The sequence below is a fragment of the Coenobita brevimanus genome, chromosome 84 (genome assembly GCF_032717465.1).
Source record: "Coenobita brevimanus isolate Jiangsu-jjx chromosome 84, ASM3271746v2, whole genome shotgun sequence".
NCBI lineage: Eukaryota > Metazoa > Arthropoda > Malacostraca > Decapoda > Coenobitidae > Coenobita > Coenobita brevimanus.
The window spans coordinates 32648007-32664811 of NC_137037.1; the positions used below are offsets into that span (position 1 = coordinate 32648007).

Sequence of the window (16805 nt, forward strand, 5' to 3'; positions counted from 1 at the left end):
CTACTCAATACGTGACTTTGATTACAAAACACACTGTTTGTGTACAATTTCCCATTTTTGGTTCACTCCTCCATTTACACTAGTGTGTGATTTATATCTGGATTTAACCTTCGAAGTCTCCACGTTTCCTCGAGCTTTGTGAGTACTTAGCTTCCACTGAGTGTATTCTGGTTAGGTAAGAAATAACTTGTTTTATATTTGTATCCTGAGGCTTATATGAATCCTCCCTTTTGTAAAACGAACCCTGGTTTCTTCTTTGGTTGTGTATGTTATAGTGTACAGTAAAGTTAAGTTACTTTTCTTAAACTTTATCTTATCCCTTTTGGTGCTTAATTAAGGGTTAAGAGTGCACCTTAATATACACCCCCATAACACTAGCTAAACTGATATCGTGAGTTAGGAGTTTGTGCTCAGTAATACTGCGACCGAGAATATCTGAGAGCTATATCGGACACCAACACGTTCACCAAGATATTAAAGGTTGGTAATGAGCAATATACCTACAAGTTCTTTAGGAACAGTGAAGGTTAATACTGTATTTTCCTTTGATCACTGATACTCTAAGATAGTAGTAATCACAGGGAAGTGTGTATCGGGGCTCCAACACTTTCTCGTAATTCACAGTGTAGCCATGCGCTCAAAAATCAAACCACTGGTTTACATTTTATTTTTATTTATACACATTCTGTTCATACCTTTAATGCACAAGTTTTATATTTCCACCCTCTACATATTATCCCACTGTAAATAAATACATTTAATTTTTACTTACTAACATTAGTAGAGAAACAGAAATATCAACATGCATAAGAGTTATTAAATGTGCTCCATGAAAGGCATGACAAGGAAGTGTTGCAAGAAGCAATATTACTGGACAGTTCAGTACTTTGTCCAACCACAGGTCTTCACGATTACACTGTGGAGGCGCTCTGTGACGGGAGCCACGTGGTTGTGAATGAGAATCTGTTTCCCTCTCAAGACTATCCACTCCGATGTCATGTGTTGCATGAGTTGCTCTGGCGTTCTTTCCTGTGCTGGCTCCCAAGTATTCACAATGTTAGCCCGCACGTTTTCTGTAGGGTTCAGGTCAGGGCTGTTGCTAGGCCATAGCAGATCAACGTGGCGCTGTTCGTCAAACCACCGTTTCTCAACCCTAGCTGTGTGAACAGGGCTGTTATCCTGTATGAAGATAATGGTCTCTGGAAATGGGAGACCGTAGGAGCAGACAGGGGGCATCATTATTTCCTCAAGTATCTCCAAATACTTAACTGGAGTGAACCTATCCTCTGTCTGTGTGACCTGTCCAACTCTCTACAGGAAATTCCATCCCCACACGTTGCAAGTCACATGACCGCTGCGAGCTACCTGGTAGATGTTCTCATCATACCTAGAAGACATTTTATATAATGGCCAACGGCCATACCACGTTGAGTACACCGCTTCTCGTTCGATCAGCGAAGTTAAGCAACGTTGGGTCTGGTTAGTACTTGGATGGGTGACCGCCTGGGAACACCAGATGCTGTTGGCATCCCTACGTCAAGTGGGGTTGGTGGAGGATTAGTGCCCCTCCCTGTAAAACAATTAACTCTAAGCCCTTGGCCACCCTGTCTGGGATACATGGCGTCTGGCAATGAATGAATAAAGATATGTTTTGTTTTTTAATTCGTATGTTCACACTTGTAATATATATAAATATATATATATATATATATATATATATATATATATATATATATGTATATATATATATATATATAAATATATATAAATATATATCCATCCATCCATCATCCAATCCTACGTTGCCCCATGAGGAGCGTAGAACCCCCGGGGCTAGGCAGTTGGTCCTGACATTTAACATGAGGGTGAATATACTGTATATATATATATATATATATATATATATATATATATATATATATATATATATATATATATATATTGCCAGACGTCTCAATCCCGTTTGGGGTGGCCACAAACAAAACGCCTCCAAGTCGCCCTCTCCCCCGCCATTTCACTGCCCTGCTCCCAACTCACACCCCCCTCTCTCATATACCTCTCCACCCCATCCCTCCATCTCATCCTCGGCCTCCCCATAACTCTTCCCCCCTCCAACTCACTCACATACACTCTCTTCGTCAGTCTTTCACCCTCCATCCTCACCACATGGCCAAACCACCTCAGTGTGTTCCTCATAACGCTTCCTACCACATCCACATCCACACCACAACGCTCCTTTATATCCTCATTCGTCAGCCTGTCTCTCCATGTGACTCCACACGCTCCTCTTAAATAACTCATTTCCACTGCTCTCACTCTTGACTTGTGTCTTTTCAACAACGTCCAAGCTTCAATTCCATACGTTAGAGTTGGTATCACAATATTGTCATGCAGTAACTTTTTCACTTCCATGCTCACTTCCCTGTTTCTTATCATTGCTTTCAAAGAAAGTGAATTTTTCTCTTTGAAAGTTGGTTTGAAACAAGGATGTGTCATGTCTCCATGGTTGTTCAATCTGTACATGGATGGGGTAATAAAAGAGGTACAAGGTAAGGTAGTGGATGTTGGAGTGGCCCTGGTGAGAGAGGATAGTGTTTGGAAACTCCCTGTACTGTTGTTTGCAGATGATACTGTGTTGTTGAGTGAAGACGAAGGGGAGCTGCAAGGCTTGGTGGATGAGTTTGAGAGAGTGTGTAAGAAACGGAATCTAAAGGTGAATGTAGGGAAGAGTAAAGTGATGGTCTTTGAGAGAGGTGAAGTTAGTGAATGTATAGCAAGGTTGGATGGTGAGGAATTGGAAAATGTGAGTACGTTTAAGTATTTGGGTAGTGTGATGAGTAAGGATGGAGGTTTGGAGTGTGAAGTGCTTGAAAGGGTACAGCAGGGAAGAAAGGTTGCTGGTTCCTTGAAAGCAGTGATAAGAAACAGGGAAGTGAGCATGGAAGTGAAAAAGTTACTACATGACAGTATTGTGATACCAACTCTAACGTACGGAAGTGAAGCTTGGACATTGTTGGAAGGACACAAGTCAAGAGTGAGAGCAGTGGAAATGAGTTATTTAAGAGGAGCCTGTGGAGTCACGTGGAGAGACAGGCTGACGAATGAGGATATAAAGGAGCATTGTGGTGTGGATGTGGATGTGATAGGAAGCGTTATGAGGAACACACTGAGGTGGTTTGGCCATGTGGAGAGGATGGAGGGCGAAAGACTGACGAAGAGAGTGTATGTGAGTGAGGTGGAGGGGGGAAGAGGGAGGGGGAGGCCAAGGATGAGATGGAGGGATGGGGTGGAGAGGTATATGAGAGCGGGGGTGTGAGTTGGGAGCAGGGCAGTGAAATGGCGGGGGACAGGGCGACTTGGAGGCGATTTGTTTGTGGCCACCCCAAACGGGATTGAGGCGTCTGGCAATAGATATATATATATATATATATATATATATACAGTATATATATATATATATATATATATATATATATATATTTTGTCTCTCCTCCAGCAATGAAGTTTCCCATGAGATGTGGAGCTGAATGTTTTCTCATCAGAGAAAACTACTCTCCTCCAGTGGTCCAAGCCTTCCTCCACATAACGCTGGGCAAACTGGAGACGAAATTCCCGATGATGCTCCATTATCCTGGGTTTGATCACTAGTGTTTGGTGGCGATAGCCCATTTCCTTCATCCTCTGCCGTATAGTCTCTGCAGACACATCCAGCTGCAACTGTTCTCTAGCTGCTACCGTGTTGAAAAATGGATGGTTATCAAAATATATACTCTCATACGCTGATCCTCTTCAGCCGTAGTTTTTCTCACCCGTCCAGGTTTAGGGTGATCTCTCAGGTTGCCTTCTGCCTCCCACCTCTTGAGCCAGCGATATACAGTGGTGCGGTGAATGCCAAGTTCCTCTGCAATATTGCAGGTTGATAGGCCACTCTCATTCCCACTATCCCCCCCTCGCATGGCATGTTTGTCACCTTGACGTTGTTCTCTGTTTGCTGCCATGACGCGCTATGACGGTGTGGATGAGATCTATGGATCCCTGATCACATAATTTTATGATGTGAGGTAATGAATGACACTTCATGGCAGCACGCTGTTATTATCTCAGCTATTGATTCAACCTTTCTATCTGTTCAAGACCAACATATTTATGATAATTTAATTAATTATTTTCATTAATCAGTATTACTGACTCACACAATACAGATTGGATGATATTCATTGGTTTTGATGCATGGTAAAATACTTGCCTTTCACTGTTTAGACCATTATACGAAACCATTCTGCTACAGTTACACTCCTTCTGTGTGCTATGATGTCAACTACTGTGATTATGAATTGATATTAAAGCACTTTTAGTTTCCGTAGTTTATCATCTCACATATTTGAATATAGTCCAATCGTTACTGGTGAACGTGTTTGTGTCTGATATAGCTCTCAGATATTCTCGGTCGCAGTATTACTAAGCCCAAACTCCTAACTCACGATAGCAGTTTAGCTAGCCTCGTATAAATAACAGTATGCAGCATATATGTGTCGGTATAATGTAAGGTTAAATGCCGAAAATTCCCATCGTCTTTATTTCGTCATTTCACAGTTTTCTTACCTAGATATTCCTACCCTCCTTTTCATATAATAGTTACTGCATCCTGAACTGCATAGAAATATGCGATGGTTGACAAAAAAAATAAATAAATAAATACATATGGGTGCAATGACAGGCGTGAGGATATATAATTGTTAAAGGTATCCCTCCTTTCCACACCATAGTGAGATGAGAAGGGAGGAAGGATTCATGGGAACAAGGTGTGGTGTGAGGAGATATGCCGAGCATGGCTTTTAGGACCCTCCAATTCGACTGGAGCAATCTCCTCATAGTAGACATCCTATGAAATTAAAGCAAACAACACTGAATCATATCGAAACCCAAACATTTAATAGGTGTTTATAGTTTCTACACGAACATCACAATATGCAAGGTAGTCGGGTTATATCTGTTGTCGAATTGATGGTGATGCGGCAAGGTGCACTTACATGGGGAAATGGAGGAAGGGTGAATGGCTGCCGGTTTAGGTTAGACAATTTGATCCCCGGTTGACCTACTAGAGCACTGCAGCATACCTAAGCTGTTTTTTATATTCCAAATACTTTTGGATCGTTGGCCATAACATACACAAACAATACATCCGTTTATGTAGACAATGGACCTAGCGTATATATAACGAAAAATGTGTTTAAATGCAGAATGACTGCAATGACTGCGCTGGGTGTAATTTACCCGGGGTTGAGACCCCTACTCATGGGCGGAGCACTACAAATAGCGTGCTACCAGATTCATAATGTGGACGCCCGCAACTGTCAGCATCACTTTGCAATGAAGTAGTTAAACTGCATCAAGTATTCGGTTATGAATCATGATATTAGGGGGAATAGTTAAGGTAGTTCTTTTAGCTGAGCAGGCAATTATTCTCTCTTATTTAAATTTAACTTTCTATAACCAAAATGAATTAAATATAAATGACATCATACTGAGGGAATATTATAAGACTTGCATAAATGATTTACAAAATATGCATTGCCAGTGATGAACTGTAATGGCCAGTCTTATATAACTTATATATTACACTAATTTTCAGAGCGTGTGTAATTACCTAACATCTCATATTAGCCCATTTCGTAAGGAAACTTTGCATCTCGATAGATACCAACGCCTATTAGACAATGTGCCTCGGGCAGGTTCCGTTGCTTCAAAGGTCAAAATCATTTGAAACTAACCCCTGAAACACCTTTCTCAATGGAAAAACAATGCTATACGTTAATTGGTACTCATTGCTACGTGTTATTCTTACTATAACTGTAATTACAGCTTGCTTATTTAGAACATAGACATCATCTGTATACATTACCTCTTCCCACGTATTTAATATTCAGTAATACATAAGAGACAAAACATTTGTTCTGATACTGAACGCTTCAGCCAATCACGTGCATCCTTACATAGGTTGTAGATTCTGAGTGATCCATTGAAAAATACGAGTGTTTACTACGGAGCAGCTGCCAGATATCGCCACACATCAGTATATTTGGTTGCAATTTCTTCTTGGCCAACTGTACATGAACGTGCCTACTTCCTGTATAAGTGCCCCCCAAAGCAAATCATGTCAGTGCACAAAGTATATAATACAGCATTGTATCAGCTATATTGTCACATAAGTTATAAGTTATTAAAATCACTGTTACGCTGTTATACTGTATGGAAGTACTGTAATATAACTTACCGTATCTGAGAATATAGCTGATACAGCACTGCACTACATATTCGGCCCACTGACATTTGTATTTGGGGGCACTTATACAGGAAGGAGGCACGTTTCTCCAGCAAAAGTAGAGGGACTGGCTCGACGAGCAGGTTGGTATATGTGGCACCACCGCACCCCCAGTTTCAATCCCTCCCCACCGTCCCTCGTTCCCATTCATTCATCTACCCTCCACCAAGGCCTAAAGAATATTACCAGGTCGAACCGTGCGCAGGTGGCGTGACGTCACGCGGCCTACCTGTCCCTCATCCCCTCTCTCCCCTACCCTTACTTCTCCTGTCTGCTCATTTTCTGTGGTGTTCACACTCCCAAGCGTTCACTGACAGCTCCGTTCTCTCTGTCTCTGTCTGTCTGTCTGTCTGTCTCTCTCTCTCTCTCTCTCTCTCTCTCTCTCTCTCTCTCTCTCAGTATATACCATATCTATATGTATAAAATATTATGTTGCTACATATGGATATACAGTATAAATATTTGTATATTTCTTGCAATAAATTTTCTATACAAGCCTATATGTATGTATGTATTTCTCTATTTTTCTCTCTGTCTAATGTACTGAATTAGCTGTATATATATATATATATATATATATATATATATATATATATATATATATATATTGTTACATAGCCTATGATTTCATCATCCTTTGTGTAATTTTAACGCACAGTATGCTGCATGTTTGATCACGAGCGTGTTCTGCCTCAGTCCCCCCTTCTACCATTATAGTAGAGTAAGTCATCCTTTCTGTTGTTCAGAGTAGGATTGTCAGCTCTGTCCCCTATGGCTTCATTTGCGCGTCCTTCCTACAAGTTGTATCAAGCTCTGCTGGCCCCTATATAATGAGCTCAGTCTCTACATTAATTGCCACTTAGATCTACTCCTCATTTTGCTCACATCTCTGTCCTCCCCTGTACAGTTAATATTGTGAGTGCTCAGGAAGTCTCCAACCATCTAGCAGCTGTGTAATTTGAGTATAAGTGTTATTGCATTTTGTTCTTGTACTGTATAGCATAAGTTGTTAATTTGTAGGCCTAGTGAGGTTTTTGTAATTCATGTGGGATTCTTATTGTTAGCCATTGTTCATAATAGTTTGTATCTGTAATAATTTATCTTGCATTAACTGAGCATTACCCAGTATGTTTTCATTTTATCAGGGCTGACTTAGATAAATTTACTCATGCTAATTTCGTGTTAATAGAGGCTATTGCAGTTAACCATATATTTAACCTGTTTTTCCCATTACATTATCCTTATGAGTCCTGAATGTTTTGTTGTTAGTTTGAGCATTAAACTTTAACTTGTAATTTTACCTAACTCTTTTGTTTTGAACCTGGAACCTTACGGGACAGTAGTGACCCTTAGTATTCTCACTTAATGTGTACATTATCTTTCTCTGTTCCGTAACATAAATTTGGCGACCTCGCCAGGATATTCAGGATATTATCATAAGGATATTGCTTGATATTTTGTGACTGTGATTTATTCATGATGTCTACTATTACTACACTTGATGAAGCCAAAAATTTTTTGTCAAATGTGCAAACAGTGTGTGATGTAGAAAACAGAACAAAGAATGAACTTAAGCTTGTTGCTCAACAATTGGGAATTGCTGTTTGCTCTCATCATTCTAAAGATCAAATTGTTGGCATGATTAATAAGAGCTTGTTTAATGTAACTCCCCCAAATGAGCAAACGCAGATTGAAATAGCTAAGTTACAGCTAGCCCTGCAGGAGTCTCGTGCTAAGGAGGCGGAGTCTCGTGATAAGGAGGCTGAATTTCAAGCAAATGCTAAGGAGGCTGAATCTCAGGCTCGGATTCAAGAGGCACAGATACAGGCTCAGGCACAAATTGAACTAGCTAGGATTCAGGCAGACCATGAGTATCGCATGAAACAAGGTGGAACTGGATCATCTAGCTCTGATGATTTTGATGTGGCTAAAAATGTTAAACTTGTCCCTCCTTTTAATGAATCTGATTTAACAAAGTATTTTCAGTTGTTTGAGAGGGTAGCTACAGGTTTTAATTGGCCAAAAAAGTATTGGCCAGTACTCCTTCAAACTGTTCTCACCGGTAAAGCTCAAGTAACTTATGCATCTTTGCCTCAGGATCAATCTGATAATTATGATGTAGTTAAGAGCTTGATTCTTAAGGCCTATGAGCTTGTTCCTGAAGCCTATAGAGTAAAATTTAGGACAACTTATAAGCAAGATAAGTACTCCCATGTTGAGTATGCAAAAATCAAAGAAGATCTGTTAGAGCAGTGGTTAGATTCTAAGAATGTGGATTCTGATTTTGGTAAATTTAAGCAGATGATTTTGCTGGAGGACTTCAAGAGGTGTATTTATAAAGATGTAAGCCTATATCTTGATGAGAGAAGAATAGATAATTTGTCTGATGCTGCAGTTTTAGCTGATGAATATGTTCTCACTCACAAGAGATATTCTAAAGAAAAAGGGAAAGCTGAGAGTAAGTACGTTGCCTATACTCAGAGTTCAGGTAACAGGAAAGAGAATAAGGATGATATTCCTCAGGAAGTAAATACCAGCTTCACCTCTAGATTTCAGAAAAGTAAATGTACTTATTGTAGTAAGCTTGGTCATACTACGGAGAGATGTTTCAGGGACAGCGTGATGTGAACAAAAAGGAGTCTTTAAATATTCAGTCAATTGGTCTAGTGTCCACTCGTGAGAGTTCCCAGAATTCATTAACTGAGTTAATTGAACCTGCTTTGAGGGGTAACTTAAATTCTCATGATGGAGCTCCTCTTTTGAGCAGTAACGTGGGTGACACTCTCAAGAGTTCATGTGCTAATTTCCTGTCTGATGGTTTTGTCAGTCCTCTGGACAGTAATGACAGGAAATCAGTTAAAATATATCGTGATACAGGTGCTTGCCAATCCCTTATGCTGACCAGTGTTCTAGGCTCTAATGTTAATTCCTCTGATGAAACTGTAATCTTACAAGGTGTAGGGAATAATTACTTCTCTGTCCCTCTGTGCAGAGTGAATTTAGAGTCTGGTTTTGTTAATGGTTCTGTTATGGTTGGGTTGGTTGAGACACTCCCAATGTCAGGTGTAACTTTCTTACTTGGAAATGATATTGGTGGAAGTCAAGTGTGTCCAGCTCCTCAGTTGTCTAGTGTGCCTGTGACTGCGACCCAGGATTGTGATGTCCCTGATGTGTTCCCTGCATGTGCTGTCACTAGGGCTAAGTCTAAAGTTACTGGTGATTTAGAGGATAATGATGATGATGATGTTATCCTAGCTGACACTTTTCTTGCTAATTTGGACCACTCACCAGCTGAGGCAGTACCCCGTAGTGTTGATAATTTGTCTCGTCAAGAGTTCATTGAGTTGCAGGTTGCTGACCCTGAGTTGAAAGGTCTTGCTAACTCTGCTTGCAGTGAGGAAGAGTCAGCCGGTGCTTTTACTTGTTATTATATAAAGTCAGGAGTACTTATGAGGAAGTGGAGACCCCCAACAGCATCAGCTGACTGTGAATGGGAGGTTGTACATCAAGTTGTCATCCCTCGTGTTTGTAGGCAGGATATCATTAGAGTGGCTCATGATTCCAGTTTGGCAGGACACCTTGGAGTGAGGAAGACTGTGGCACGCATTTTGAAACACTTCTACTGGCCAGGTATCTTCAGGGATGTTTCCTGGTATTGTAAGTCTTGTCACACCTGTCAAGTTGTGGGGAAGTGTAATCAGACCGAAAAGGTTGCACCTCTAGTTCCCATTCCTCCTTTTCAGGCGCCATTCACCCGTGTGTTGGTGGATATTGTGGGCCCTCTTCCTAAGACTTCTTCAGGATTTTCTTATGTGTTGACCCTGATTGATATGGCTACTCGTTATCCTGAAGCCATTCCACTAAGAAATATCTCAGCAAAGAATGTGGTTAAGGAAATGCTAGGGTTCTTCACAAAGTTTGGTCTGCCCAAGGAGGTACAGTCAGACCGGGGAAGTAATTTCATGTCAAACGTTTTCAAGCAGTCTCTGAAAGAGTTGGGCATCACCCAGATCACGTCTTCAGCTTACCATCCCCAGACCCAAGGAGCGTTGGAGAGATATCATCAAACACTCAAATCGATGCTCAAGAAATACTGTTTGGAACATCAGAAAGACTGGGATAAAGGTCTTCCATTCATTGTGTTTGCCGCAAGAGAATCTCCAAATGAATCACTGGGCTTCTCACCTTTGAACTACTGTTTGGCCATGAAGTAAGAGGACCCCTTAAGCTACTTTAGGAATGCTGGGTGTCGGAGGAAGATGACGTGAACCTGCTGGAGTATGTGATGAAGTTCAAAGAACGGCTGTCCACTGCTTTACAGCTGGCAAGAGAGAATTTAGGAGCTACTCAGGAGAAGATGAAGACTTGGTATGATAAGAAGTCCAGGTTACGCCACTTTCAGCCAGGAGATCAGGTTTTGATTCTGCTACCAGTGCATGGGCAACCTCTTCAAGCCAAGTTTAGTGGTCCTTATTTCGTGGAGAAGAAACTCAGTGATGTCAACTATGTCATCGCCACACCAGATCGTAGAAAGAACAAGCAACTTTGTCACATCAACATGCTAAAGTTATATCACAGGCCGAAAATAACCCAGTCTGCACTGTAGCTGTTCCACCCGAGTCTGCAAGTGAAGTTCTCTCATGCAGCATGAGCCTGAGTGATAGTTTGGGGAAGGATCCTGATATCATGAATGATCTCTAGACTAAGCTTTCTCATCTTCCTCCCGAGGAAAGGCAGGAGTTTTCGACATTACTGCAGGAGTACCCGCAAGTGTTCTGTGCCACTCCAGGAAGAACTACTGTGTTGATGCATGATGTCGATGTTGGAGACGCAAAGCCAATTAAACTGCCTCCTTACCGTGTGAACCCAGTGAAAGTTCCTCTCATCCAGAAGGAGCTTGGCTACCTGTTGGACCACAAGATGATTGAGCCCTGTCAGAGCGAGTGGAGTTCTCCTGTCACTCTGGTCCCTAAGCCGGGTGGGTCACAGCGGCTTTGCATCGACTACAGATGTGTTAATCAGATAACCAAAACAGACACTTACCCTCTCCCTCGTGTGGAAGATTGCATAGACAAGATCGGAAAGGCTAGGTACATAAGTAAGTTTGATTTGTTAAAGGGATACTGGCAAGTACCTATGACTGAACGTGCTAGGGAGATCTCATGTTTTGTAACACTAGGAAAGACTTTTGCATGTTCTGTAATGCCATATGGTATGAAGAATGCACCAGCCACATTTCAGAAGCTCATGAATGTTGTAACAGAGGGTTTGGCAGGGTGTGTTGTTTATATTGATGATGTATTAATCTTCAGTGACAACTGGAAAGATCACCTATGCCATGTCAGTAAATTTCTTGAGCGTTTGGTTCAGGCTAATCTTGTAGCTAATTTATCAAAGTGTGAGTTTGGTCAAGCTAAAGTTCAGTACCTTGGGTACGTAATTGGTGATGGACATGTTGCACCACCAGTAGCTAAGGTTCAGGTTATAAGTGATCTTCCCAGACCTAAAAGTAGGAAAGAGCTACAAAGATTTTTGGGAATGGTAGGTTATTGCAGGAGATTTGTTCTTAACTTTTCAATTCTTGTATCACCACTTACAGACCTACTGAAAAAGGGAGTTAAATTTGTCTGGACCGATAACTGTGAATCCTCTTTCAACAAACTTAAAGCTATCCTACAGTATTAAGTCAGCCAGTGCTCGCTACTCCAAATTTTGCTAAGCCTTTTAATGACGTAGTAGTGTTGTTCAGCTGTAATGTTAAATATACGAGTAATTCGGTCTGAACAATACTGAAAGTAATGTACAGTTACCTCCACTTCTAGCGAGTACATCGGGTGGTATGTTAGAAGGTGTCATGTCCGGCGTCTCGAAACATGGTTCACTTAAGTCTAGTGAGTGTGCAACTCAATTGCTGTAACATTTTTGTAGCTGAACCAGGGTGGCCATAAATGATTTATGATTAAGCATGTGACAACAGTCATGCCATGTTGTGCATCATCCAGTCTGTTTTATTGTGAGGAAAAACACTCATTATTTTCGCTAACCATGGGATAAGTAGATGTCCTGTTGCACAGGATTATAGGTACTTTGAGTGTTGGACAGCTAGTGGCTTATTATGCGAAAATGTTGTGCAGTCATCATTCTGATGGATCACGCGGAAGTAATGAAATATTTTATTTGCATAATGAATGCATATCTTGTATTATAATAACTGAAATAACGATGTTACGGATGTTCAGTTCACAAATGATGTCGTTTTCTTCGAGGTGCTATTTCATTAGTCTGAATAGTTGTGACATAACATCCACAAACATTGATCATCGTATATTATACTCTCTTTTAAAAATTCATACATTAGTTTTCATACAAGTATTACACATTCAGGTCCTCCTTAGCTCCAGACGAATTTTATTATTTAATCGTGTGTCTACACTCACACTGTTATTCCAGAGAGAGCAATATTTCCCATACCAACACCAAACATCACATATGTTAGTGATTACCCAACTCCAACCTGCACACCACCTCACTCACTCCTTCTCCACAACAGTCCACTTTCACACACACCTTGCTACGAAGCAGGGTGGTCATGCCCTCCCCCTCTTTCTATTCCTGCAACATTTCCTTCCTTTCCTAATACCTCGTCCCACTGACCAACCTCCCCTCAAGTATACCCCCTTACCCACCAAATATTCTAATCTATTTCTAACTGCCTTGGGAATAATATTTTCAATGTTCACATCGGACACGGCATCAAAGATATCCATACTATCAAAATCTATAGTCGAACTTGAGATTATTATGAATCTCGTATGATGGCTCTAAACAACTATACCATAACGAAGTTTCACTTCCCATCTACAGTCAGCACCACCACAGTGCCAGGTAACGATTACACATCATGATATTTTAGGTCTTGGTTCCATTGTCCGACGATTAGTATACTATGCGTGTCCATTGTCTGTCATGAAAAAGCAAGGATAGTATCGGGCCAGTATTCACTATTACAGAGACAAGGACCCTCTATCCTTCCCTAGGTCTATTATTATATCGTATTGTAGAAACTTGTAATGACACCATGAATGCACCAGTCTCTCTCTCTCTCTCTCTCTCTCTCTCTCTCTCTCTCTCTCACACACACACACACACACACACACACACACACACACACACACACACAAAATTCCGGCCCTTCCTCGTTTAAACTTGCAACGAGACTTGATATTAACTTCCCTATCATATTGCATCACTACGACGAGATTGCAGCCTTATCAGTGACCGTGTGTAAATCTACTGGATGATGTGAGGTAGCTTAAGAACCCAAGAGTATTTTGGGGAAAGCGCGTTGGTTGGGTTTTACCATCCAGGTGCTGGTGCGCCAATGTTGCTCACGCTTACTTGGACGCTCCAGCAGTACTCAATCTTTATGCTAACGTAGGTCCAGCTTATCCCTGGCTGTGTTATACTGGATGAGCCTCTATGACAAGGTGCATAAAACACTCTTTACTTTACATAAAAAGTTGCATTGTTTACTGCATTTCTTAATGTTTCTGTTGCTTGAAAACAGGTCCTCATTCAGACTGCTTGGAAGTGAGAGTATTCAATGGTCAGTTAGTATAGTCACCAAAACCGCGACTTTGGCTGCTATCATGGCAGGAGTGTGAATAAATCGATGAAGTATATTACCAGACTCCCTGCAACAAACAAACGTAGACTATACGCAATTTTACACTCTCTTGGCAGCACCACACCACCGATGTATTTTGTGTAACTGTGGCCATATGCTTAAACCTTGTGTTATAATGGCAGACAACGGACAGACATGCATGGTAAAGGAAATATTATTCCCTCTGGAATAACAATGTGTGAGTGTAGACACGATTAAATAATAAAATTCGTCTGGAACTAAGGAGGACCTGAATGTGTAATACTTGCATGAAAACTAATGTATGAATTTTTAAAAGAGACTATAATATACGATGATCAATGTTTGTGGATGTTATGTCACAACTATTCAGACTAATGAAATAGCACCTCGAAGAAAACGACATCATTTGTGAACTGAACATCCGGAACATCGTTATTTCAGTTATTATAATACAAGATATGCATTCATTATGCAAATAAAATATTTCATTACTTCCGCGTGATCCATCAGAATGATGACTGCACAACATTTTCGCATAATAAGCCAGTAGGTGTCCAACACTCAAAGTACCTATAATCCTGTGCAACAGGACATCTACTTATCCCATGGTTAGCGAATATAATGAGTGTTTTTCCTCACAATAAAACAGACTGGATGATGCACAACATGGCATGACTGTTGTCACATGCTTAATCATAAATCATTTATGGCCACCCTGGTTCAGCCACAAAAATGTTACAGCAGTTGAGTTGCACACTCAACAGACTTAGGTGAACCACGTTTCGAGACACCGAACATCACATCTTCTAACATTTATGCTCAACTACAGTTGTTCACTACATCGTATGACGAACATTAAGACTCCAACATTCATCCATTACACGTTACTGCATACGGAGTTACAGATCACCTCAGAACATGTTTATAATCATACCCCTCATCTTTCTAAACGAAACACAACAGAGTTTCGATACATGCGTCCCCACCACCTGTTCCCCCTCCCCTCCGTTCCACCTTGCCTGAAAGTCATCGCCTTTCAGAGAAACAATGGGATACAATGGAATTACTGTTTTTTTCACTCTACCTTCTACTATACAAACGTGGCAAACTCTTGTATTTGCAAAGTATGACTTTACAGAGCATTGTTTCTACGGGTACTAGATATTGTAGCGGAGGGGAAGCGCTCTGGGTCTGCCCATTCACTTACCATTACTACGGTGTAAACAAACACAGTGGTGCCACATTTCACCAAACGCACCACCCTCTGTACTCGTTAGAAGAGGAGGTAACTGTACATTGGTAATGTAAAGTACCGCTGCACAACATGCAGCAGTAATTGTGCTGGTAATAATGTGAGTGATATATTCTGCTCACTGCAATTCTCAAACTGACAAACAGCTCATACATTTCATTCAAATGGGGGAGGGCCTGTCGGCCTGTCCCCTGTTTTCAGTTCTCGTCAGCTGAGCGTGTCTCCAAACACCATGATTGGCTGAAGCTTTTAGGCAGAGATACATCCTGCGTTGTGACTGGCCAAAGAGATCATCAGCTGAGCGGGGAAATATTCCCCCAAACACAGCGAGTTCTTCCCCACCCTTAGCCTTATGGTCACCATACAGTGGTAGGAGAAATGTTAGTGCAGTCAGGGAAAATTCCGGATTACCTACCTCCCGAAGCACTGGTGTGAGACGGGTGAATGTGAAGCAGCAGCCAGACCTCATGTGTCTGGTAACTGAGTGTGAAGGAGCAGGAGGCGGGGGATTGGGGGCAGAGAAGGGTTTAGTCGTAGATTTGAAATTACATGTAATATATGATCCGAAAGGTGTGTTGGAGTTAATTTAAGAAGGATAGATGACAATATGATGCTACGATTTTATGGAAAAAAAAAAAAAAAAAACGTAAATGTGTGTAGAGCTAGTGTTGTCAGTATAGTTATGGAAGTTTGCTGGGTTCGGACAGAGATTTGAATGCTTTCATTCCTTCTCGACTTTAACATGAGACGTTTCCCCAGATATTCATAATGATATATTATTATATTTTGAGTTGAAAACAAAACCACTATTCTCTGTGTATGTGTGTGTGTGTGTGTGTGTGTGTGTGTGTGTGTGTGTGTGTGTGTGTGTCTGTATTTATGTATATATGTAAATTCGTGTAAATTCATTCATTTATCCTCTGTCGTCTCACTGTAAACATCCGCCTGCAAACATTTTCAGTGTTATTCTGGTAAATATTCATTTCGAACTTAGAGTCAAGGGTAGGCTAGTGTGTAATAATAATAAAAAATATTTATATGAGCGATTAACAGGTTTATCGTTTTCCTATAGACAAAATGACATGGGAAGTCCTAATTATAAGATCAGTCTCTCTTTCATTCCTGTCGAACATTACAAAACAAAGCAAAAGAAGCATAGGCCTACCTTTGATAGTAAGCATGTATTGATACTGTAACGTGAGCAACTTTCCAAACCCTCCCACCCCTGGCCACCCTCCAGCCCACCACAGTTACCATACATATGGGGTCTGGCTGCTGTTTCGTGACAATTCGCCGACCACCAGTTCTCCGAACAGTGGGTAAGACGGAATTTTCCCTGACTGTACACCCGAAAGCACTAATCTCTCCCCCCTGTTAGCCGGAGTCGCGGCCAGTGAGCGACCAGGCGATTGAACACCCCACATCCACCGTCCCTACCCCAACCCCAAAGCGTTGTTGGATATACAGTATGTGGAACGGCCAGAGCTGGTGATGTTACAATGTGTCATGACTGTTTTTATATACAATCAGAACCAGTGTAGGTAAGTATATAAAGGCAATTAATGTGTAATACTATGCTGGTA

The 16805-nt window shown here is 41.1% G+C and overlaps 1 non-coding gene across 1 annotated transcript; it reads left to right on the forward strand.

Moving 5' to 3' along the window:
- Positions 1 to 1409: 1409 nt before the first annotated feature.
- On the forward strand, positions 1410 to 1528 carry LOC145410260 (5S ribosomal RNA). The gene has a single exon (XR_013899227.1). It is a non-coding gene; the product is annotated as a 5S ribosomal RNA (ribosomal RNA).
- Positions 1529 to 16805: the final 15277 nt, after the last annotated feature.